This window comes from Neodiprion fabricii, chromosome 7 (assembly GCF_021155785.1).
Source record: "Neodiprion fabricii isolate iyNeoFabr1 chromosome 7, iyNeoFabr1.1, whole genome shotgun sequence".
In the NCBI taxonomy this organism is placed as follows: domain Eukaryota; kingdom Metazoa; phylum Arthropoda; class Insecta; order Hymenoptera; family Diprionidae; genus Neodiprion; species Neodiprion fabricii.
In genome coordinates this window covers 11,357,920-11,384,652 of record NC_060245.1, presented here as the reverse complement: position 1 = coordinate 11,384,652, position 26,733 = coordinate 11,357,920, and the positions used below count along the sequence as shown (strand labels likewise).

The following is a 26,733-nucleotide window of genomic DNA, read 5'->3' as shown; positions in this document are numbered from 1 at the left end:
GTACTTATTGTTTCCAAGAATTAACGAATAAGACTTAACCATTATATATATATTGTAACGATTTAGGCGTTACGTTAATAAAATATGGATCCGCGAGTTTACTTATTATCGAATCAAAGGCGTGAACAAAAATATCGTGATAAATGCTTTTAATGCAATATACGTGTTTCTTGTTTAAAGTCTGAAACAAGACTGTTTTTACAATAATATCGGTTGGCGCAGCAACCTTATTCTTTTTAAAGACATAAGAGGTTTATAAACGTCTTTTATCTATGCCGACTACTAGATCATTAAAGAGGGGACAAAAGGGGTGATTTCACCCTTTGTAACACTACTCCCCCCCGAGGAAAAGAGTCGTCCCGACTCGGGAAAGTTAAAACAATTATAAGGGTGATCCAGTAGTCAGTGCTCAAAGGTGAGTTGGAGCTGTGGCTCTAAAAATTTAAGAACTCCCTTTTTTACTATCTGGCATTTGCCCACAGTCTCAAGGTAAACCACAGAAAACCTTGAGCAGATAGTTGAGCGTTAAATAATCTCAAAAATTTATGTGCCGTGTTTTATAAAGGTTAGTGTTATTAAGTGTTATGTGGCTTCATGAATACAAAGTTTTCCGCAACGGCCCAGATTGACGTCGGGAAGAAATTCGATTTTCTTCATGAAGGATCCCTCCGAAACAGGTTCGGATGAAAACACCGAAACGGGAACCGACAATTCCAGGTCCAAATAAGACGAAAACAGACTTCTCTTCATATAAAATAAGGAAATCGTGGGGTGACTTCTTTAGGAATAGTTCACCCTAGAGTTTTGGAAGGACAAATGTGAGTGATGGTATAACAATTCAAATTCACTAAGTGAATTTGGGAGAATACTTGAATAAAGTAAGTTGAATACGTATTCAAAAGAAAAGAAACGATCTTATCTGAATTATTTCTGCGTCCTTCTTCAAAATAAAACCACCAGTCATCCTCAGGAATCGGGAAAGATTGGAAGGAGAAGGCTGTGTCAAATCACCTGAAAAAGTGCTCACAAAAACTGACACTTAAGGTTAATAAAATGTGAAAATCAAGCAATCGCTCATCGACCTCGAAAAATAATCGTGGCTCATTTCACATTATTCCTTAAACCAAAGCCTATCCGACACAAAACTCGATTCCAGAGAAGAAGTTTCTAGAAAGAAACAACCGAAGAAAACAAATTTCAAATTGATTAGCAACCCAGAAATAACAACCCATTATCAAGCTTCCGTAGTAAGAAGAACCATGTCAAAAATTCATAATTTAATAAACGCGGGAATATTAGCCCAAACCTTTGACTTTATTAGTTTAAAAAACTTGTCAGAAGAAGAATTAGAAAACGTATTCCAGAACTCATGGAAAAAGTTTTCTTGTGGGTTTTTCGATTTTCGCATCGAAGAAGGGAAAATTGGTCTTCTGTGCACGTCATGCTGTACCCGCAGGTAAATGGAAAAACAAACACAAGAAACAACCCCTTATTTAAATAGAAATTTAAATTGAATTTTTTTTTTTTTTTTTTTTTTTATTATTGTGAAAATTCCAGTCCTGAACATCCGCGAGGTGAAGTTGACCTACACGTAACCTTTCTGAAGGACAATACGACATGCAACGTTTGCAAAGATAGTCTCATTTTCATTGCAAAACCGACGGAAGGCTGCTCCGAATGTGAAGCCGTAAAAATTGAATTAAAAACAATTATTAAAACCGCATACCACTTTCAAATTATTTAGTTTTTCTGTTCTGTTCAAATATTCAAAAAAATTCTGTTCAAACTGTTCAAATATTCTTGAAAATGTAAATAAAATAAAATTAAATTGAAAGGTTTAACTTTATCCGTGTGTCATTGCAAAACAGAAGCTAGAATAAACTTGATCGGCTGCAGATTCTGCATTGATAACCAAAACAGGAGCCGATAAAGAAGAAAAGGTTTGTTTTACTAGCCAATCTTCATGAACCTCATGGATAGTTCTGAGTAGCTCTAAAGAAATACTCGATTCTTCCTCACGAGAACGGGAACTAACTCGAGCAAAAGAAGTTTCTGGGGAAACTCGCAAATAAACAATCAAATCTACTCTGAGCTCAGACGAGCGAATGAGAAGATCAAAATTTTTTGTCAATAAATGAGATTCGAAGTCGCGAAAATTACCTAACCTTCGACGAGCTTCTACAAAACAATTGCTACTGAATATCGATGTTTCCATCACCTTTACAGTTAATGAAGTCGTCTGCAGATGTCTGTCTAACATAACCATTTGAGCGAAATGCTGAAAATAATAGCAATAACGATCTGGGTTCTGGTACATCAAATCTAAAAGATTAATTCCAGCTACATTTCGATATTCTTCAAGAGGTTCTAAAAGTGTACAGACCTGGCGATCTGCTAAAAACCTCTTAGTGAAAGTTGTTTTTCCGCATCCGATATTTCCTTCTATAATAATCGTAAGCGGTCGAGTTTTACTCAAATGAATTCCGAAAGGTAAATTCTTCTCCCAATCGATAACCGACTGTAAAGAAGGTCAAGTCGATCACAGTCGTCAAGGGTGTTCGTTTGAAGATCTAACCTCGAAGGATGTCCCTGGTCTTGGAGAGACTGTTTCAGGTTGATCCTCTTCAAAAGGAGCAAGACGATCCAAGTGAACCACTTTCTGACGCGAATGAGGAGATCTTCGGATTCTATAAACAACATCATTTATCCGGTTAACCACTAAGTAAGGGCCTTCCCAATTTCTTTGTAGCTTTGGACATCGTCCTTTCTGTCTTCGTGGTTGAAAAAGCCAAACAGAATCTCCAGGATTAAATTTTAAATCTCTGGCTCGAATATCATAACGAGTTTTTAATTTATCTGAAGCCATAGAAATTCTATTCCTAGCAAAGTGATGAATTTCTTCTAAGCGTTGTTGTAATGAAAAGGCATAATCTGTTTGATGCTGTCTTTGCACAGGAACAGGGCCTTTCTCTAAATCTGACGGAAGACGAAGATTTCTTCCAGTAAGCATGAGGGCTGGCGTCTGTTTCGTCGTCTCGTGAATCGCAGATCTGTAAGATAAGAGGAAGAAAGGGATCCAGGAGTCCCAGTCTCTCTGATTCTGCTCTACGAAGGACGACAAATATTGTAGTAAAGTCCGATTCAGACGCTCTATCATGCCATCAGATTGCGGATGCAAAGGAGTTGTACGAGTTTTTCTAACCCCTAAAATTTGAGTAACCTCTTTCATTAAGGTCGACTCAAAATTTCGGCCTTGATCAGTATGAAGTTCTAGAGGAACTCCGTGTCTACAAATAAATTCTTTAACGAATGCCTGCGCTACAGTAGAGGCTTCTTGATCAGCGAGAGGAACCACTTCTGGCCACTTAGTAAAATAATCAGCAATAACCAAAGCATATTTATTTCCAGAATGGGTTATCGGGAGAGGTCCAAGAATATCCATTGCTATCCTTTCAAATGGAGCTCCCACGTTGTAAATTTGAAGAGAGCTTTGTCCCTTCGCTCGAGGTCCTTTCTTTGCCGTGCAGATTCGACATCTTCGACACCAATCTTCAACGTCTATCCGGCAACGGGGCCAAAAGTAGAAGTTGCGAATTCTGCCCAGAGTTTTATTCGAAGCGAAGTGTCCGCCTGCAGGAGAATCATGATAAAGAGCAAGAATCTCTGGAACTCGTGACCTGGGAACCAAAAGTTGCCACCTGATTTCTTTCAAGTCTGCAGATTCCCATTTTCGGTATAAAATTCCATCAATTAAAAGAATAGAGTCCCATTGAGCCCAATAAATTTTCAAATCTGGCTCGGCTAAAGATATATCCTGCCAGTCCGGGCGAGTTTCTGCTTCTTTCCAAGACTTCACTTGATTCAAAGTGTCGTCCTCTTGCTGCGATTTTCTCCATTCCTCCTGGTTATTTTCGAAAGAAATCTTCCGTATTATTAGAGAGGGGTCACGATTTTTCTCTAATCGTGCACACTGTTTACACTCTGGCATTTCCTCGCAGGGTCTTCGAGAGAGAGCATCGGCGTTTCCATGATGAATTCCTGCTCGATGACGAATATCAAAATCGTACTGACCGAGCCTTTCTAACCATCTAGCTACCTGACCTTCGGGAGATTTAAACGAAAGTAGCCACCTGAGAGAAGCATGATCTGTACGTATTAAAAATTTTCTGCCATACAAATAATGGTGAAAATGTACTACGGTCTTAACGACAGCTAAAAGCTCTCTACGAGTGACACAATAATTTCTCTCGGTTTTACTCAAAACTCTGCTGAAATAGCTTATCACTTTCTCTTGACCTCCCTGAATTTGTGACAGAACCCCGCCTATTCCTGAAAGAGATGCATCCGTATCTAAAATAAAAGGAATTTCGACCTCTGGATAAGCTAAAATCGGCGAAGAAATAAGATTTTCTTTTAATTTCTTGAAAGCCTCTTCGCATTCCGGGGTCCAGTCAAAAGGAATCTTGATTCCGGTTAAATGATGGAGAGGTTTAGCTATACTAGCGAAACCTTTTACAAATCTTCTGTAATACGTACAAAGGCCTAAAAAGCTTTGAACTTGTTCTTTATTCTTAGGTGTCGGCCAAGAAGAAACCTTCTCTATTTTGGATGGGTCGGTCTTCACACCTTGTGCTGAAACGATATGTCCGAGGAAGCCTACTTCTTTCTGGAACAGATGGCATTTCTTCTGGCTCATTTTCAGACCTGCTTGCTTCAACCTAGCGAAAACTTGTCTGAGATTTTTAACTTCTTCTTCAAAGTTCTTGCCAAAAACGATTATATCGTCTAAATAAACGAGGCATATTTTGCCCGTGAGCCCATGGAGAACAGCCTCCATCATTCGTTCAAAGGTAGCCGGGGCATTACTCAAACCAAACGGCATAACCTTGAACTGCCATAATCCTCCTAAACCCGTAACAAAAGCTGTTTTTTCTTTATCTAGAGGATCCATTTCGACCTGCCAGTATCCGCTCTGAAGATCTATGGTGCTGAACCAAGTTGCACCAGCTATCAGGTCGAGTGTCTCGTCGATTCTGGGTAGAGGGTAAGAATCTTTCTTCGTTATATCGTTCAGCTTCCTGTAATCGATACAAAATCGTTTGGATCCGTCCTTTTTGTTAACAAGGACGATTGGTGAGGCCCAGGGACTAGACGATGGTTCAATAACATCGTTCTTTAACATGTCTTCCACCAGCTTCTTCACCTCTTCTCGGGCGTTGAGAGCAAGTCTTCGAGGAGCTTGTTTAATTGGCGAACTCTCTCCGACATCGATCTTGTGCTTGACAGAAGTACATCGGCCCTTATCACTACTATCTTTCGCAAAAGAATCTTTAAATTCTAGTAAAAGAGATTTAAACGATTCTTCCTGAGCTAAATTTAACGAAATCGAAGATTTCTCGACAAGGCTCCGTAAATGAAGAGGAAAATGTTGTTGCAAATCATCTTCCGACAGTTCTATTTCTCGAATTCTAGGAGGAGTCCAATAAATTCCATTCCTATTTGTACAAAGAGTTATTTCGCGATTGTTTGAAGCTAGTGAATTTCTCTTAGTCGAAATAACACAGTTATGGGCTGTAAGAAAGTCTATTCCCAAAATACCTTCATCCTCTATATCTGCTATAAAAACCTTATGTGGAGAGTCGATACACCCAAAAAGGTTAATTTGGACAGTAGCCTGTCTCAAAACCGGGGTCGTCTTTCCAGTGGCTGTTCGCAGAGAAAAAGAGGGAACAATCCGGTCATCGGATTTAAAGAGATCCGATCGAACTACGGTTACTTCTGCGCCCGTGTCTATTACCCACAGACAATCGACGCCATTCACAGTACCGCGCGCGTAAAGACCAGACTGTCGTAGACTTCTAATTAAAAACTGTTCTCTAAGAGGGCTTTCACTATTAACAATCTGCGATGATTTTCGCCCTGACAAATCATCTGAAACTAGTTTTTTGAGTGAGTTCCTGTTGAAGAACTCGATTGAGGATCTGCTTCCCCTTTTTCTATATTTTTCTTACGCCAATTATAAGAATTTGGATTCGAGCCTTGCATCGGTTTTCCACTAATTTTTTTAATTAGAAAACAATGATTGGCGTCGTGACCTGTTTTTTTACAAAATATACAAGTCAAGCTAGTTTGACTTGTCACGACCACGTTTTTATTTATACGCTCGTTTCGACGGTTTTGAAAAGAACCTCGATTTCTTGGTTTAAAATTGTTACCGTTATTTCTATTTTTATAATTTTGAGGTTTTGGCTCCTCCGAGTATTCAAAACTCTGTCTTCCTGAGGTGTTTTCAGACACCTCAATCCGACGAAGTTTGCTTAACCCAAAATATTGCTTTCTCATTGCCTCCACCTCGAGGGCTTTGGCGGTTGCCTCCCGCAGAGAAGTGAGGCCCGACGTTCCAACGGCCATTTTAATTTCCGGATCATTAATCGCATTCAAAAAAGCTTGCGTTGCTAATAAGTTACGAGACGGCTCGTGATCCGGCAAAGCTATACGAGAAAGCCGTTCAATGTCCTGACTAAGAGACGCAAGGTCTTCGTCTCGTCCTTGTCTTCTCGTCTGTAATTGTGCTGTGTACAGTTTTGTTAAGTGGTCATTTCCGTACCTCAACTTTAATGCAGAACTAAGTTTTTCATAATCAGAGATTTCTTCCTCAGACAACGCCGTTAAAACGTTCAAAGCCGGCGTTCGAAGACAGGAGGCAAGACTGTGGGCCCTCATGGCGGAGTCCCACTGATTATGTTTAGCAATTGTATTAAACTGGCGTTCGTAATCTGCCCATGGAACTTTTCCGTCAAAAATTGGCGGTTTTAAAGGATAAAGAGGCTTCTCATTAATCTGAGAAGCAACCTCAGGAAATCCTGAATTATTTAATTGATTAAAATGAGAATATTGAGGTCGAACTTGAGGCAAAGACTCGGAAAAACCAGCCTCATTATTTACTCTCATTCTACTAATTGGAGATTCATCTACTCTCCTAATAAAAGGCACAGACCTTGATTCAGGAACATCCTGGAATCGACCTGGATGTTGAACCTCCTGAACAGTAGGAACGGGAACAGGAGAGGGAACAGGAGAGGGAAGCGGAGTAACAACTCTGGAACCCTGCGGTGTTACAGCTGGTCCTCCAGTGCCGCTCATCTGATGAACGGACTGAAGAGCCACCACAGTCGTCCGGAGCAGTTCATGAAGACTAGTCTCGGAACGCTCTCGAGCCTCCCCTTCTCGCTTCCGTTGTTCTTGTTGTTCTTGAAGCAGCTGGATTAGTTGTTGTTGATGTTGAGTAGCTGCTTCTTGTTGTTGTCTTGCCGCTTCTTGTTGTTGTGTTAAGATATTTAACAGATCAAGTTGCGAAATTGACGAAGGAATTGGAAGAGGGTCCACTGAAGGTGATGGAATTGTTTCAGGGACCCGCGGATTCTCCGTAACGAAAGGTTCTTCTCCGCTTCTTTCTCTTCGTCGTGAGCGCGTCAAACGACTGCTACTCATAATTAAAGTTCGTGCACTGAATTGACTCAATTAATAAGAACTCAAGATCCCGCTTCTGACACCAATTGTAACGATTTAGGCGTTACGTTAATAAAATATGGATCCGCGAGTTTACTTATTATCGAATCAAAGGCGTGAACAAAAAATATCGTGATAAATGCTTTTAATGCAATATACGTGTTTCTTGTTTAAAGTCTGAAACAAGACTGTTTTTACAATAATATCGGTTGGCGCAGCAACCTTATTCTTTTTAAAGACATAAGAGGTTTATAAACGTCTTTTATCTATGCCGACTACTAGATCATTAAAGAGGGGACAAAAGGGGTGATTTCACCCTTTGTAACAATATAATTGATACAAGATAATCTAAAAAGAGAGATACAATCCAATAATCACGACCAACTAGTTAACCATCGTTCAGAGTAGATGTTCCTGGTACCAAATATTAATATCTTTTAGAATATTGTAACACACGATTTGTATGAACTTGAACACTTTATAAATTGTTATTTTCGGCTCATATACAGAAACAGAATATACTTCATCTTTTACCAGTTGAATCATATTAAACATTGATTTTGAACGACCTTCTTCCCCCTTTCTTTATTATAAAATTGCCTCAACAATTTAAACAAACCTCACAGACCTGTACAGGACTATAGCAACACGATCCTACAAATTACCGGCTTATCGAAAGGTAGGTCTTCTCTTAGTTTTAATAATTATTCATTGTCGTTACGTGGGAGCTTGATTATTCAGTTAATCATTAACTACCACCGCTCAGTACACCCTCACCCCCACGTCACACCTCATACATCAAAGATTTTCCTCTCTGAGCCATAATAAAACATAGAACTGATGGCTCAAAATACGTGTTTATTTCATTCATTCCTATCCCCTAGATCCTTGTTTTCTAGAGTTGGAAGTCGTAATCAAATTGAAAAATACGCGGCCTCTTTTTTGGTAAATGCTAGTTGTTTGCATTGCTCGCGGGCACGTTCTCCTCGCGGACAGTGTTGTCGTTTCAATGTTGATTCGAACAGACATGGCCTTGATCATTGCGCGGAGGCGATCTACATTGCTCTATTGTGTGACCTCTGTGATTATAGTTATCGCAGGGCAGCTGTTGGTTTCTGTTGGGTAAGTTGGTTCGATTACATTCATTGTGGAAGTGACCCATTCTTCGACATTTGGTGAAATATCTTTTATTTTGCACACGTTGCCATTCCGTAACGAAATGACCGCGATGGTTACAAAATTGGCAAATAATGTGCAGGACATGTGCATGGTCAGCAGCATAAGCGTACGGATCGAGCGTTTGTGCGTAGGGCTTGGGTGCGGTACGAGATGCTGACTGATGAGCGTAACCAGGTATGGGCAGTGACATCAGGGAGGGGGGGGGGGGGGGGGGGGGGGGCGAAAGAGGGCGCCGTGGGTGCTTGAGATACAGGAGCGTTATTGGGAGCATTGGTATTAGTACATAGGTGTAGAAGGAGTAAAATATTGTGCAGAAAGTTGCATCTGACGATCAATTAGTTCGATCTCTTCACCTTCGGCCATGCTGACGGCAGTATCGACGGTCGGTAATGGTCTGATAGTAGCTATTCTCCACTGCAATTCTGGTCGAATGCCTCCGATGTAGGAACTAACATTATCCTCTTTCAAATCATTTGATAAGAGAGTTGCTACGTCTGGCGGGTGCTTGGCTACGGCTGCCTTGTTTATTTCTTCCGATATTGCTCTTATTCTGCAGAAGTAAACTACGATGCGCTCAAATGGTTGTTGGATAATTCTATCTAATTAAGCAGACAACTGGCGTATGGGGATTTGCGGGCAGTATGCTCGGCTGAGGGTGGTTATGAGATCTTCGGCATCGTTGCATCGTTGCAATTTATGCCTATTAAGTACTGAGAAGCAGGACTTGCGATTTTTGATTGCGTGAATTTAGAGAATATTATTTTGTTTACTGCTTTTATGAGAGTCTCTACATGACGTGATTGCTCTACAAATGAGTCGAAAGGCATGTTGTCACCCTCAAAGGCGGGAATTGTCGGTAAGACATCTTTTACGGGCCTGAAATTTGAATCAGTTTCATTAGTCGGTGCCATCTCGATTTGAGCAGCGGGTAACAAGTACAGAAATGAATATATCAACTAATTATAAAAAGTTATAACAGACTTATGAAGCGAAGGTAAGCGCAAAAACAGGGTACAGCATGATTGCAGACAGCTGGACGCAGGTGAAACTTGTCGAGGTGATACACGTCATTCAACGGCACGAGGAGGGTATAAATGTGGAAGGCTACGGAGTGCTGGAGAATATACGTATATATACGTTTCAAATGGGTTGGAGTGATTCAACAAAAACATCCAATATTCGGCGTTCCCAAAGATGATGTGTTCAGATGCGATATGTGGTTTACTTGAGTATCGCACTTACGTTTTCACTCGCTGTATAGTTATTTGATGTATCATATGCAATAATGAGTTTCAATAACACCACAGTGTGGCGAGATTTCAATCTTGCCAGGTACACATGTCGTATTACGAGTTCAAAATAACTATCACAGTCGGACTTTGTTCGCAGTACGGTTATCACTAAATGGTATGGTGCCGGGAATTTTCGGTGTTGAAAACTGTGAGAGATACAAGTTCTCTCTTTTTTTCTCACTTGCGAGAGAAGTTCTGTTGCCACCAGATGCATGTGAGACGGTAACTTGTAATTCGCATTGTTTTCTAAAAAAAGTTCCACTTTCCACTTCGCGAGGATGGTTCGATAAGCGATCCGCTGCCAAAAATTCTGTACGGGGTGGCTAGTTTAGAATCGTGTACTGATGATTCAAAAACTTTCACCCATCACTTTTCAAGGATAGTACAACGAACGAATCCGCCACCAACTTGTTACGGGGCGGATGATAGTGATCACGATGAGTGGCTATCGACGACTGCATCAACACCCAGCCGTGATGTTATCACGGCCTATTTCAGGTTCGTAACCCGTCGACTATACGCACGTCCGATGAATCAGAGAAAAAAATGAGATGAAGTAACATTGAGGAGATGGATGTTTACGTGTACAATTGACTTATTTTCAAAGACATGGCGAGAGTGACGAAAAGTCGTAAGGGAGGAATAAGGGAGAGAGGTGAATAGGATGTTGTCTGAAAGAGTGAAGACTTGAGAGTAAGTATATGGGGAGAAGAATGCAAAGGGCTGAGTAGCTGCAGTGCAGGGGTAAAGGGAGCATTCTGCTGACACGTTATGGAAACTGAGACAGTGAAGTGATAAAAAGATACAGGGTATGAGGTAGCAGTAGGAGTGAGGGAAAATAATCGACGGTCTGGAGGACGTAACAATGCTACCAAATATAAAAACTTTTTAGTATTTGACGAATACAAAAAATGTGTTTGTGTTCATAAAAAGTGGTTAAAATGACAAAACGGATGAATCAATCTTCATAAAATACTGTGACATGGCGGGTTTCCTACTCCGTCATCGACCAGCACCTCGACTCCCAGGTGGAACCCATTACATCCAGCAAGCGAGGGGAGAGTCGTGCCGTACGGACGACGATCAGAGCTCAATTTAGGTTTCTTTTATTATGCTAATGCTTGTTGTTTTCCCTGCAAAAATTCTCTGAGGTTGCCGACGCTACCGTCATCACTGCTCGACCATTCCGCTCCACTTGCTCTGCCGACGAGGGAACCGAAGGAAAACACCTACAACCGGTGGGATTCCGAAGCCTCGGACTGAGTAGTCGCGCTGTCGCTCCCTGATTCCACGTTGCCGTATATGCCAACATCGCTGCCACACCTGCCATCATCAGGTTAAACATAGTGTAGATGTGGGTAGTAGAAGAGACTGATTGTACAAGACATTGTACTTGCTTTTCTTCTTAGACTGCTAAAGCCCTTTCGGAATGCATTTCTAGTTGGAAGCCACTCTGATCTGCGTTAAATGTATTTGACAATCCGTACGTCCTTATATTTTGTTTTACGTTATGGACAAATTTTTGAATTGATTGTTCCAAGACTTTTCCATCTTCAATTGATTTAGATAAAATGAATTTATTAATTTTCCTCGATACGATACGATGAGCTGCTTTGAATGAGTTTATCCACGTACGAGATGCTTTGAAACGAAAATCAGTATGCCCCAATTCTTTTTGAGCATGTAAGGCCCATTTTTTCAAATCAGAATCGTGCACTATCAAACCAGCATCCACAGCAGCTTTGAAATTTTTCAAAGTGTAACCACAAATTCGTGCTAAATTTTCTTTGTATGTCCCCCCCTTGTTCAAATTGTGGGTCCACCGGTGCAACTGTCGTATAGATTGCACTTTCTTGAACTTTTTTTCAACACTGCAAAAACCCAAATTTCCTTTCTTCCCGCTGCGCCAATACGCAACGGCCCTTAATTTGTACTCGTATGATAAGTCTTTGTTATCACACGTGCATGTATCAGGCTGTGATAGAGCTGGAACATTTCTCATAAAATGTAACAGTTTTATATCCTCTCGTAGAAACATGCCGGGGATCATTTAAATAAGTACGAAATTCATCGTGCAGCGTAGCCCGCCTTGTGCGCTTGGCTTCCTTATAGGCAGCAGTGCTCAAATTACGCGATTATGCACTTTATATGCACTGTCGCCGAGCCCGGCAAGAGGCCGTGTGAGCAGTCTCAATACTGCTTCCAGGCGTAACGCACGCCTAATTAAATTTAATATAACGTTAACGCCCGCACTCACCATTTGTTGTTATCAATTATAACTCAATTCTCTGTTTGAATAAACATATAAATACACATATAATCGTTGCGTAATATTCGCATGACAAGGCGAAACTTCCGGTTCATACAGGGCGTTTGCCCACTCTTTATCTTCAACAATTTCCATTTCCCAATCTCTAAACGGTTCTTCGAAATGCAAGGAATTTTCTTCTACCATTTCGAAACCACTGTATTCGTTCATTGCACTTAACAAAATATTTTCAAAGCTTTCTGTCAACTGTGTTTCATTGTTATTTACTGTCGAATCTGGTAAACGCATAACTTCAAAAGTTGCGAGAAGCATTCTGATAACGTTTAAAGGATTTATCTTCATTTTGATCAATATTCGCAATTTCGTTTTAAATAGTCTCGAATTGTAAGTGTTTTCTTCCGTGGTGTGAAAGAAAAATAGCCAAATGTGGTTGTTCGAGCCGTGCGCCGATATTTTGAATACATTGGCATGTTTCCCTGTTTCGTATCACTCTAACGTGTCGCGAAGTTACACTTGGCAACGTCACACACTTACACTAGTCGTCTCATGGGTGATTAACTGATCACTCATCCGACAGAACAGTTTGGTCAGAGATGAGTAGAGAGATCTCCAACGCTCGGCTTTTCGTGATACCAGCTGAGTTGGAGCGTCGACGTGACACCTAGGCGGCCGCGCCCCGAAGGTGGCCCATTTCCGACCTGACACCAAGCGGCCATGCACCAAAGGTGGCCCACAATCGTGTATATATGTATAGATACACTCGGCTGCTCGAGCAAGTGGTTGCCAATCGCATCCTTGTCCTCGCTCGCACAGATGTTTCCAGGAATGCAAGAATTGCGATTTTTTTTGTTTCAGTTATTGATATGAAAATATGTGACGCCTGGTGTTCTCGAATATTTGTACACGCAGTCTATGGAAAAATATACGAAGCCAGCTCAATAAAATTTATGCAAAATGTGCAATAGGCAAGTGGTTGGGGGAAATTTTTTTTTTCTCGAACTGAATCTTCCAGAGAACCATTAGCGAATTCCAAGCAAGCTCCATAAACATACCGAGCAAACGCGCGCTCACGGACGTAGCTGTGGTGTGGCTGAGTGAATACCACATGAGGATGAATTTTCAATCACAGGTTTTTGCGCGAAGTTTTCCTGTATTTAAGTTAATTACTGCTGCCTTTGCTATAATACTGTATTCAAGTCTTAAACAAAACACTAAAAAATAAGTTAACCACTTAATGTAAAACAAAATGTTAGATTAAGCTTAAAATTTGAGCCGGAGTTACATAAACTAAGATAATTACAAGTGCAACATTGTAAATATTGTACATTTATTGTTCATCTAAATAAATATGGTTTCCTTCTCAAAAAAAAAAAAAAAAAAATGAGGATGGAGTGATGCGGGACACGGGTTCGATCGCAGTTCACTCTTTTTTTTTTTTTTTTTTTTTTTAAATTCAATCCCGGCTTTTGTTTTTGTATTTTCGGAGAGAAAAAACAAATGAAAGAAAGAAAATTTCCAGAGCCGGTCGATTTTTTCCTTCTTTCCTTTTGCTTTTTGTTTTACTGAACCCACCCTTTTTGTAGTGGGGGTAATCCAGAAGAGAACAAATAATTGAAACAATAAAATTCCGAGTGTGAATCGATTTATTCCCCGTTTTTGGCGCCTCTTTTTTAATAAGGAAAAGTTTTGACAGTAATGAAAAATAGAGATTACTAAAAACAAATGTATTGTTTTTTAATAACTCCGGTCCACAAAAATAAAAAAAAAAAGTGGTCTGTACTTTTGACCGGACCTACCTATGTTTATGTATTTTGACGCACTGAATCCGAATCTGAAGTCAGTTTTGCCCGTACACCCTCAAAATTTTGAGTCAATTGCAAAAAACCATAAAAATAGCCAAAAATTAGCAGTTTTGGTAAGAAAAAAATTTGTGGAACTAAAGACCAAGTATGATTTTTATGCATTTTGGTCCGCTGAACCCAAATCTGAAGTTTATTCAACCATAAGCCTTTTAAAATTTAATTGGGCCGGTGTTATTAAAAAACAATACATTTGTTTTTAGTAATCTCTATTTTCCATTACTGTCAAAACTTTTCCTTATTAAAAAAAAACGGCCATTTTATATCAGTCTTGACGAGCATTTCTTAAGAATTTTGAGAGACGCGAGATCGGAACGACAAAATTATTTCAGTAGCAACAATGTATGGACCCCTCTCCTTTTCTGATATTGGCAGCCAGTTAAGAGGCTTCACAGTGTTCAGTTTAATGCCAGCAGCTCTCGAGGTATCAAGATGGTAAGTGAATTACACAATTATTTTACATGCATGCAAAAACCGGCAGGTTTGACGCTCGTCTATTTACTTTATAGATTAAAAAGAGAAAAAAAGGGAAGGACCTGTGGTCGTATTTTATACTTTATTTAATTTTCCTTCAATTGTCAAACGTTTTCATTTTTGATTGTATAGGAAGAAGATGTGTAAGGAATTCCATTCTAGTGCCCAAGAATGTAGTACATATTTTCGATCGTTTTAACTTTTTTTTTTTTTTTGGCAAAACATGTTCCTCAATTTCCAAATTTCCTTAATTTTTTGGTATTCAAATCGATTCTTAACAATTTTGCGCACAGGTGGGATTTCTTTAATTATTTTTTCCCTAAACCTGAGGATATTTCCTATCTGAGATCACTGTCAATAGGCGAGATTCCGGAAATCATTAATTACCTTTTTTTCTAATTAAAAAGAAAATCACATAAGGCCACTAAGAGCTCGAAATGAAAATCTGAAAAAATTAGAGATGGTTTTTTGTATTCGAAGCCATTAACGTAAAAAATCCGTTTAACGACCATCCTAACAGATATACATTGTACGTTGGGCATTTCACGTCAAATTTGCAACCCATGTACCTCACCCTCTTCGCTTTTGATAATTGTTTGGTATGATGTTGCAACCACGGTTTCAATCGACTTAAAACAGTGTCGGAATTTTTTGCAGATTTCTTTAGCCACCACTGAAATAGAAAAAAATTGAAAAACCAATTCCGAAAAATTCAAAATTCTGAAAAAATTCACACTGATTTTATAATTAAAAATATGATTCTTAAGCACGAGACGATAATGGGATCTCTACATTTACTATAGTTTTCGCAAGTTTTTAGTTTTCTTGGATCTTTGAATAACTTCAAAAAAAAGAATGAAATGGTATGAACTATATTCAGGCCTTCTGGCATTCCTCTAGATTTCAGAAAAATTTCAAATCCATTAATAATAGAGAAATTTATGACCGAATAAATAAATAGAAACTCCAATTCCGGCATGAGAAAAAAAATTTGCTAGAAAAGTAGTAGATGTTGAGATCCCGTTATCGTGTCGTGCTTAAGAATCATATTTTTAATTATAAAATCAGAGTGAAGTTTTTCAGAATTTTGAAAGAAGCGTTTTCGGAATTGGTTTTTTAATTTTTTTCTATTTCAGTGGTGGCTAAAGAAATCTGCAAAAAACTCCGACACTGTTTTAAGTCGATTGAAACCGTGGTTGCGACATCATACCAAACTATTATCAAAAGCGAAGAGGGTGCGGTACATGGGTTGCAAATTTGACGTGGAATGCCCAACATACAATGTATATCTATTAGTGAATATAGAAAGTGTTCTTCCTCTTCGAGCACGACTGTAAGAATGTCTGTAAGTGTGTTTACATTTTGGGATCTTACGCTTCTTGGTGCGAAGCTCGTAAGACAGTCAATGACCGTCTAATATTGAAATGTTATATACATTATACACATACCGTCTAATATTGAAATGTTATACACATTATACACATTTCAATATTAGACGGTCATTGACTGTCTTACGAGCTTCGCACCAAGAAGCGTAAGATCCCAAAATGTAAACACACTTACAGACATTCTTACAGTTGTGCTCGAAGAGGAAGAACACTTTCTATATTCACATATATTATCACAGCACAAGAAAACAAATTTGAACTTACTGGTAATGAGAGGAATTAACGACATCAGAGTCAGGGCGGCTAGGTGGTCTAGTGGAGTAAGGCTCCGGTAAAGCATCGCTAGATACCAGGTTCGATTCCTGGCTCCGTCGTTAATTTTTCGAATTTACCAGTTTTTCAAAAATGATATACGTTTCACAAAATGAATATTGCCTCGTGATTAATATTAATATTGATGATGCATATCCGCATTTCAATATTAGACGATCCACATTTCAATATTAGACGGTCATTGACTGTCTTACGAGCTTCGCACCAAGAAGCGTAAGATCCCAAAATGTAAACACACTTACAGACATTCTTACAGTTGTGCTCGAAGAGGAAGAACACTTTCTATATTCACATATACTATCACAGCACAAGAAAACAAATTTGAACTTACTGGAATTGAGAGGAATTAACGACATCAGAGTCAGGGCGGCTAGGTGGTCTAGTGGAGTAAGGCTCCGGTAAAGCATCGATAGATACCAGGTTCGATTCCTGGCTCCGTCGTTAATTTTTCGAATTTACCAGTTTTTCAAAAATTATATACGTTTCACAAAATGAATATTGCCTCGTGATTAATATTAATATTGATGATGCATATCCGCATTTCAATATTAGACGATCCACATTTCAATATTAGACGGTCATTGACTGTCTTACGAGCTTCGCACCAAGAAGCGTAAGATCCCAAAATGTAAACACACTTACAGACATTCTTACAGTCGTGCTCGAAGAGGAAGAACACTTTCCATATTCACTAATAGATATACATTGTATGTTGGGCATTCCACGTCAAATTTGCAACCCATGTACCGCACCCTCTTCGCTTTTGATAATAGTTTGGTATGATGTCGCAACCACGGTTTCAATCGACTTAAAACAGTGTCGGAGTTTTTTGCAGATTTCTTTAGCCACCACTGAAATAGAAAAAAATTAAAAAACCAATTCCGAAAACGCTTCTTTCAAAATTCTGAAAAACTTCACTCTGATTTTATAATTAAAAATATGATTCTTAAGCACGACACGATAACGGGATCTCAACATCTACTACTTTTCTAGCAAATTTTTTTTCTCATGCCGGAATTGGAGTTTCTATTTATTTATTCGGTCATAAATTTCTCTATTATTAATGGATTTGAAATTTTTCTGAAATCTAGAGGAATGCCAGAAGGCCTGAATATAGTTCATACCATTTCATTCTTTTTTTTGAAGTTATTCAAAGATCCAAGAAAACTAAAAACTTGCGAAAACTATAGTAAATGTAGAGATCCCATTATCGTCTCGTGCTTAAGAATCATATTTTTAATTATAAAATCAGTGTGAATTTTTTCAGAATTTTGAATTTTTCGGAATTGGTTTTTCAATTTTTTTCTATTTCAGTGGTGGCTAAAGAAATCTGCAAAAAATTCCGACACTGTTTTAAGTCGATTGAAACCGTGGTTGCAACATCATACCAAACAATTATCAAAAGCGAAGAGGGTGAGGTACATGGGTTGCAAATTTGACGTGAAATGCCCAACGTACAATGTATATCTGTTAGGATGGTCGTTAAACGGATTTTTTACGTTAATGGCTTCGAATACAAAAAACCATCTCTAATTTTTTCAGATTTTCATTTCGAGCTCTTAGTGGCCTTATGTGATTTTCTTTTTAATTAGAAAAAAAGGTAATTAATGATTTCCGGAATCTCGCCTATTGACAGTGATCTCAGATAGGAAATATCCTCAGGTTTAGGGAAAAAATAATTAAAGAAATCCCACCTGTGCGCAAAATTGTTAAGAATCGATTTGAATACCAAAAAATTAAGGAAATTTGGAAATTGAGGAACATGTTTTGCCAAAAAAAAAAAAAAAGTTAAAACGATCGAAAATATGTACTACATTCTTGGGCACTAGAATGGAATTCCTTACACATCTTCTTCCTATACAATCAAAAATGAAAACGTTTGACAATTGAAGGAAAATTAAATAAAGTATAAAATACGACCACAGGTCCTTCCCTTTTTTTCTCTTTTTAATCTATAAAGTAAATAGACGAGCGTCAAACCTGCCGGTTTTTGCATGCATGTAAAATAATTGTGTAATTCACTTACCATCTTGATACCTCGAGAGCTGCTGGCATTAAACTGAACACTGTGAAGCCTCTTAACTGGCTGCCAATATCAGAAAAGGAGAGGGGTCCATACATTGTTGCTACTGAAATAATTTTGTCGTTCCGATCTCGCGTCTCTCAAAATTCTTAAGAAATGCTCGTCAAGACTGATATAAAATGGCCGTTTTTTTTTAATAAGGAAAAGTTTTGACAGTAATGGAAAATAGAGATTACTAAAAACAAATGTATTGTTTTTTAATAACACCGGCCCAATTAAATTTTAAAAGGCTTATGGTTGAATAAACTTCAGATTTGGGTTCAGCGGACCAAAATGCATAAAAATCATACTTGGTCTTTAGTTCCACAAATTTTTTTCTTACCAAAACTGCTAATTTTTGGCTATTTTTATGGTTTTTTGCAATTGACTCAAAATTTTGAGGGTGTACGGGCAAAACTGACTTCAGATTCGGATTCAGTGCGTCAAAATACATAAAGATAGGTAGGTCCGGTCAAAAGTACAGACCACTTTTTTTTTTTATTTTTGTGGACCGGAGTTATTAAAAAACAATACATTTGTTTTTAGTAATCTCTATTTTTCATTACTGTCAAAACTTTTCCTTATTAAAAAAGAGGCGCCAAAAACGGGGAATAAATCGATTCACACTCGGAATTTTATTGTTTCAATTATTTGTTCTCTTCTGGATTACCCCCACTACAAAAAGGGTGGGTTCAGTAAAACAAAAAGCAAAAGGAAAGAAGGAAAAAATCGACCGGCTCTGGAAATTTTCTTTCTTTCATTTGTTTTTTCTCTCCGAAAATACAAAAACAAAAGCCGGGATTGAATTTAAAAAAAAAAAAAAAAAAAAAAAGAGTGAACTGCGATCGAACCCGTGTCCCGCATCACTCCATCCTCATTTTTTTTTTTTTTTTTTTGAGAAGGAAACCATATTTATTTAGATGAACAATAAATGTACAATATTTACAATGTTGCACTTGTAATTATCTTAGTTTATGTAACTCCGGCTCAAATTTTAAGCTTAATCTAACATTTTGTTTTACATTAAGTGGTTAACTTATTTTTTAGTGTTTTGTTTAAGACTTGAATACAGTATTATAGCAAAGGCAGCAGTAATTAACTTAAATACAGGAAAACTTCGCGCAAAAACCTGTGATTGAAAATTCATCCTCATGTGGTATTCACTCAGCCACACCACAGCTACGTCCGTGAGCGCGCGTTTACTCGGTATGTTTATGGAGCTTGCTTGGAATTCGCTGATGCTTCTCTGGAAGATTCAGTTCGAGAAAAAAAAAAATTTCCCCCAACCACTTGCCCATTGCACATTTTGCATAAATGTTATCGAGCTGGCTTCGTATATTTTTCCATAGACTGCGTGCACAAATATTCGAGAATACCAGGCGTCACATATTTTCATATCAATAAAAAAATAATATATATTAAAAAAAAAAAAAAGTATTCGGACTGGGAATAGTTAACTAATTTGGTTCAGCGTCCGCTAATTGATTCCAAGATTTATCAAATCTGGAAATACTTTCATTCGCTGACATTCATAACTGAACCAAAAAAAATCCCAATTCCTGCATTCCTGGAAACATCTGTGCGAGCGGGGACAAGGATGCGATTGGCAACCACTTGCTCGAGCAGCCGAGTGTATCTATATATACACGATTGTGGGCCACCTTCGGAGCATGGCCGCTTGATGTCAGGTCGGAAATGGGCCACCTTCGGTGCGTGGCCGCCTAGGTGTCACGTCGACGCTCCAACTTAGCTGGTATCACGAAAAGCCGAGCGTTGGAGATCTCCCTACTCATCTCTGGTATCACGAAAAGCCGAGCGTTGGAGATCTATCTACTCATCTCTGGTTTGGTCACCACTCTCTGTGCGTACGATTTGCTCCGTTGGTACCGCGGTCGAGTACAACACGGTATAGCTACGATTCGTCTGGCTACGCGACGATACGCCTATCGTTTGTGGACTCAACACACGTTGTAATCGAGATCATTCTTCGTAAATAAAAGTGTTATTCTTTTTATGAAAATACCGAAGGTGGAATTAGTTATCTACCACCCTGCGCTTTTCCTCCAACCGTGCAGATTCAAACCCCCTCTCGCCAACCGCGCGAATAGTGGTAAATATATTTCGCGATCGCAGTTTTATCACTGCTTCTACGCCGTATATCAAATCTAATTATGGGAGCGAGTCACAGACTGAACAGAGGTGACTCCCAGATAACACCTTTAAGTAAGGCGGGGAGGATTACGATAACTAAGAAAATTTGTCAGTATTCACTAAATTTTTGTGGAAAATATAAATAATAGATATTTTCGAAATTCGTATTGTGGTATATTCAATATCAACTAATAAAAAAAAATGTTATCCGTAAAAGTTATCTAATCTGTCATTTCCAGTGGCAAAAATGGATAAGTAAATTCTTTCACACTGTAAATGTGATTCGTATGAATACCGTAAAAAGTTACAAAAAATAAAAAATTGATAAATTGGTAGAATTTTCAGCAGAAAAATTCAATTTTTTCCAATTTTCCTTGCTCAATTAGGTAAAATCCATTGTTTAAATGAATTTTGAATGGAATGTTTTAAGTATAACCACAAGAGTCTCAAATTGCCTTTGTGGGCATATTCGAGAAGACAGAGAAGAGCGTGAAAGGACGACGAAGAATAAGAAAGAGAGAGGAGGAGGGAATAAGCGACGGATAGGCAGTCGGCCTCGAACACCAGGCCGTGAAGGATCGTATCCCACGACAGGCAAATAATTACCAATCAAAGACACCTCGATAATTATTGGGAATAGTGTTACAAAAAATCAATTGGGCTATAGCCAACGGTGTAAAAAAGGAATCAGAGGAGGACGACTTAGTAATAACATTGGACAGAGCTTCCAATATCGACGACGCTGGAGCCGGGATTCGATCCGACCATCTCTCTTTCGCACCATCGATCTCGCACGGGCCTCGACATTATTAACGACACGTCATCCCAAGGAATATCCCCATGAATAAGGAAGACGCTGAGCCCACGGAAATTAGACGGACTACCGAGTTACAAATTAATGACAGTTTTTCGATGTATGGTTAAGGTTGTATGATCACACAAGAATTGGTGAGAATTAGTAAGCGGTCGATAACCCTTCAAGGTTTCAGTCACCCATCATTTCATTTTGTGATTTTCTTTTATAAATAGTTAACAAATAAATTAGATTCTTACACCTTCAAATAAAAAACAAACCATTAATATTGGATGCATACTTTTGCTCCTATCACTTTTACCAATTATGAAAATGTAATTGCGAGAAAAATCTGTCCATCGTTTGACACGTAGATGTTGAGAATTCAGAGAAAAAACGTATCACTAACAATAAGAGAAGAAATAAGAGAAAAAAGAATTACTGCCGTTTTATTGAGATTAAATGTTAACATACATAGGGGTCGTCTACCCCCTTAACTTGATTCGCGAGAAAAAGGCAAAAACCCATATGTATTATTGTTTTTCGCTCTTTAAAGTGCAATTGAATCCATCGAGATAGGTGCAATAGTTTTTTTGTTGTAACGATTTTATGAATTTCAACCACCATAATTTTTTTCCTATGCAACCCTCCGATATGAAACCAGTTTCATTTTTCATTGTTTATCATTAAGGTAATTATCCATTTGAGTGCATTAGATTATCTCAAGTGAAAATATGTAAAACCTGAAAAGTACCCCTCGAAGGTCTCAACTTCAAAGGATAATTTCACTAGGTTCGATTCCTGGCTCCGTCGTTAATTTTCGAAATCACTCATTTTTCAAATTTACATCTCCCAACAATGAATTTTCTCGTAACTAATGATACTGCACATCCGCATATCATTTATTTGACGGCTTTGACCATCTTGCGTATGCTTCCCATCGGAAGCGTAAGATTCCAACGTGTAAACATTCACCTACATACATTCTTACATCGTGTGCTCAAGAGACAAAAACTTTCTATTTACACATACCAAGCACAAGAAAACAAATTTGAACTCACTGGCAATAAGAGGAATTAACGACAACAGAGTCAGGGCGGCTAGGTGGTCGAGTGGAGTAAGGCTCCGGTCAAGCGTCTCTAGATACCAGGTTCGATTCCTGGCTCCGTCGTTAATTTTTTGAAATCACCAATTTTTCAAATTTATATCTCCCGATAATTTCACCCCCTAGAAACGTTTTTCCGCCGATAAAAAAAATACCTGTCTCTTAGATTTTGATGTAGAATAACATATATAAATTTCATCAAAATCGAAGGATGTCAGCGGAAAGACTTTCCTTGTAAGTTATTCTAAATTGTATTAATGCCTACCATCCTCAATAAATTTGCTTGCCCTCGTCAAACGACTTCTACGTTTTGGTCGGCCATATTGGATCCGCCATCTTGAATTTCTAACTTTTGAGTACAGATTCGTAATCAGCTACCCAAAAACCTTCGAGTACAAAATTCAAGTCGATAGTAAGTGAGGAAAAATGTGTGCCGCTAAGGGTTAATATAAGTAATGAAAATAATATATAAATATAAAATATATTAAATTAATTGATCAAAAATAATGAAAACACTAAGTAAAAGATCTAGTTTTTCGTATTTGGAATGTATATTATTCATAAATTTAAACGATGAGCTTACCAATTAACCACATCCATGTGTTTTTCGGATTCTTCTTCATTATCATCTAAATCAATTTCTTCCATATTTTCGAATATTTTGAGGTGATAACGTCACGTCTTATAAATTCATACGCAGGCATACAACACACACGTACAAACATACGCACACATTCAACTCTCAGACCAGAGGTAGTGAACTACACAGTGAGACTACGAAGCACCGCACAAAGAAGAGACCTCGAGTATAGGATACGCTGTGTAATGTATTCCATCTCATTCTTTTGCACGTTCAATATATGTTTGTCTCTTTCTATAACGCCTCAAGTTTTCGTGTTAAACTTGATTTTACTCCTCATATAATTTCCGTGCCGGGCCCTATAACTCAAGTCATTTCTTAAGGAGTACACTCCAATAAATAATTAAATACACTGACAAGGGTTGATACTGTCCAGACTCCCACTTGTTAATGATATTTCACGTTGAATTTTAGATTTCTTCTTTCAATAAATAACACCCAATTTCTGTATCATTTGATATTTGCTTTTCCGTTAAATTCTTTATTGCGTCGGTTGAATATCTTCCGAAATCAACCACGGTATTGCTGAACGATACTATTCTTCTTAGGCAATTCACGCTACGTAAAAATAAACAGCAGCATAACCTCAATCCACGGCTTTACGCGCGAGAGAATTACAGCTTTTTTTTCATTTTGTGTACGTTGGCGCCTTGCTCAGCAGATGAAAACATCACCGCGGCGCGATTTCACCGACCAATGAGATTAAATTATTTGGCGCATGCGCGTTATATGTATAGTTTCAAGAGATTGTCCCGGTATGTAACTTAAGTAGAAGGAACCTTTTTACCGGTTGCAGCAATAGTTCCGTGGCGTAGCGGTAACGCTCTTGCTTACTGAGGGACCGAACGGCTGTTCAAGTTCCGTTAGAGTTACTTTTTTTTTTTTTTTTTTATAAATTATTTAATACAAAAGTAAATAATTAATAATTATTATTTCTATAAATTATTTTTTTATTTTTAAGTTAGGAAAAAATACAAAAAATGATAAAAATAGGATTTGTAATAATTATCATAACAAAGTAATCAATATCATCAAAAATGAAGTCGCTCAGTAAGCAAGAGCATTACCGCTACGCCACGGAACTATTGCTGCAACCGGTAAAAAGGTTCCTCCTACTTAAGTTACATATAGAACTTTGAGTTGAAATTTCTCAATAATAAAAACGAATGGCGTCTTGCCGCTTTATATATTTATTGAGGGGACCCTGCCCTACAATATATATAAAAGTGATGGAAATCTGTGATTCCCAAGTTTGACTCCCCTTTGAGAGAAAAATTTGCACATATAGTTGAAAATTTATATAGTTGAGATGTCATAGTCGTGCCGATAATTATTACGGTGAAATATACTCAAGTTATCGTTTGGCGCACTATAAACACAATATCAATTTTACCATACACTTATAGTTGACGCAAGGACGTCAAAGGGACTATAATAATGAAAGAATGTAAAATTCGAAAATTTGGCGATTTTGAAAAATTAACGACGGAGCTCGGAATCGAACCTGGCGTCTAGAGATGCTTCACCGGAGACTTACTCCACTAGACCACCAGCCGCCCTGACTCTGTTGTGGTTAATTTTTCTCATCACCAGTGAGTTTCGAATTTTGTTTTCATGTGCCCGGGTATGTGTGTGTTAAGAAATTTTCGTCTCTTCAAGCACCAGTGAGAATATAATGTGTAGGTGAAATGTTTACATCTGAAATTCTTGCTTCTTGATGGGAAGCCACGTAAGACAAGCAAAGCCGTCTAATGAATGATATGCGGATGTGCAAATCATTTTTTTACGAGAAGAATATTGTTGAAAGAATGTAAAATTCGAAAATTTGGTGATTTTGAAAAATTAACGACGGAGCCAGGAATCGAACCTGGTATCTAGAGATGCTTTACCGGAGACTTACTCCACTAGACCACCTAGCCGCGCTGACCGCAAGATTTCGATATTGCACTCTTATCCAGCAAATTTTTCTCGCTAATAATATGATATGTGGTATTTCATATCAGCAATAATAAACGGCCTGCCGTTTAAGTGGTTAAGTGAATTTGATTCACAAAATTCCACATATAGCACATGTGTGCACGTATCAACAAGCTTCACACACTGTCAAAAATGTGTCTCTTCGCAACGAGACTCAAATGTAAATATCAGTTTGTAGTTCGGAACAACATAATGCAATAGGTTCTATCAACTATAAATTCGTATTCTCCCCTCAGCACACTATTTTTTATAGTAAAGTCAACCACATTTTACTCCGAGTGTACATAAATTAATTATTCATTGTAAGTTGTTAAAATAGGGGCAATGAATAAGGCGAGAGGTCTAAATAATTACATGAAAGGAACGATTTTCACCTGCAAAATTTTTCGGCCTGCTTAGTAGAGTTAAAATAATTTTTCAACTTATGATCCACATTTTAGGGATGAATAAAGAAATTTTTTTAATTCTCCATAATATTCAAATATCAAAGTACGTGAGTAGGTAAAAGGAAGATTAATAAAAAAATGTTGAGAAAAAATCACTATGTTTTCATTTTTATAATAATTTTGAAGGAACTAAGATTGCAAAATGTGCTTAAGAATGTCTTATTGTATTACGATTTACTGAATTTCAAACAGTTCCAAAATTGCGAAATAACGGCTTTTCCTCATCACGAATCGTTACGGTAACGTTACTAACTTCAACATAACGTGTATTGAACATATTCTTTTGTAAATTCAAGTTGAGCATCGTAACAAAAAAAATTTAGTCAGGCGCACGAAAACATTTTGTCCTGATCAAAAAAATTAAAAACAAATAAAATTGTCACTGCACCTCTCAAACAAACATTATTTATCAATCAAATTTTACAAAAAATCATTGCGATATCACGGCTGACTAAGTCCATTGTCAATATAAGTATCTGGCATGTGTTGCACTGCAACAGCACGTGCTTCGAAGGACATGGATTAGTGAACAGCTTATATAGGAGAGGACTGTGTTTAGCAGAATTGTTTGCATCGTTTACCTGCACGCCTAACTCAACCATTGAAATTTGAAAATTAATTTATGTAGATGAGATAATTTCCGTAAAATATATTCATCTCCATGATAACAATAATTCCAGAAAAGTGCTAAATACAGAACATATTTTCGACAAAGCGGATTACAGCAACGTGCCTTGCCAGCATTAATTACTTATATAAGCAAAAATCCGTGAATAAGGAGAATACACTTACCTCTGAAAGCTTCAATGAAATCCTCAAAGCCCCACTTTCGTAACAGAAGGCTAGTAGCAATATCCGTTCTTATACAGAACTAACAGTTTAAGTATTTTAGAGGAGAACTGCACGGCACTGCACACGCACGTGGAACGCCGGGGGCCATATAGGTTTGCCACAGCAAGTCGCGGCATCTTCGAATTAACAATATCACTAAATTGTTGCTAAGAAAGAGCTGTGTGATGTTAAATAAGACAAATCGAAGCAAAATAGTGCGATTTTAATGGGAATTCGGCTGCACGTGTATTAGGATAGTTCACCCCCTGAGTGACGTTATTTTAAAAAACCCAAAAACATGTATCCCCTACGTTTTTCTGCTGTCTTGAATGAAATTATTTCACTGAAATCCGAACAATAGTTTTTTAGTTATTGAATTCTTTCAACCTTCGACTATTCAACCTCGTCATTATTTGCCATAAGAA

General features: G+C 38.0%; 1 protein-coding gene across 1 annotated transcript in view; it reads right to left on the bottom strand.

Moving 5' to 3' along the window:
* Positions 1 to 26,733, bottom strand: part of LOC124186843 (regulating synaptic membrane exocytosis protein 1) — a 1,552,625-nt gene that overhangs the window by 1,139,072 nt on the left and 386,820 nt on the right. The gene's annotated exons all lie outside the window — the stretch shown is intronic.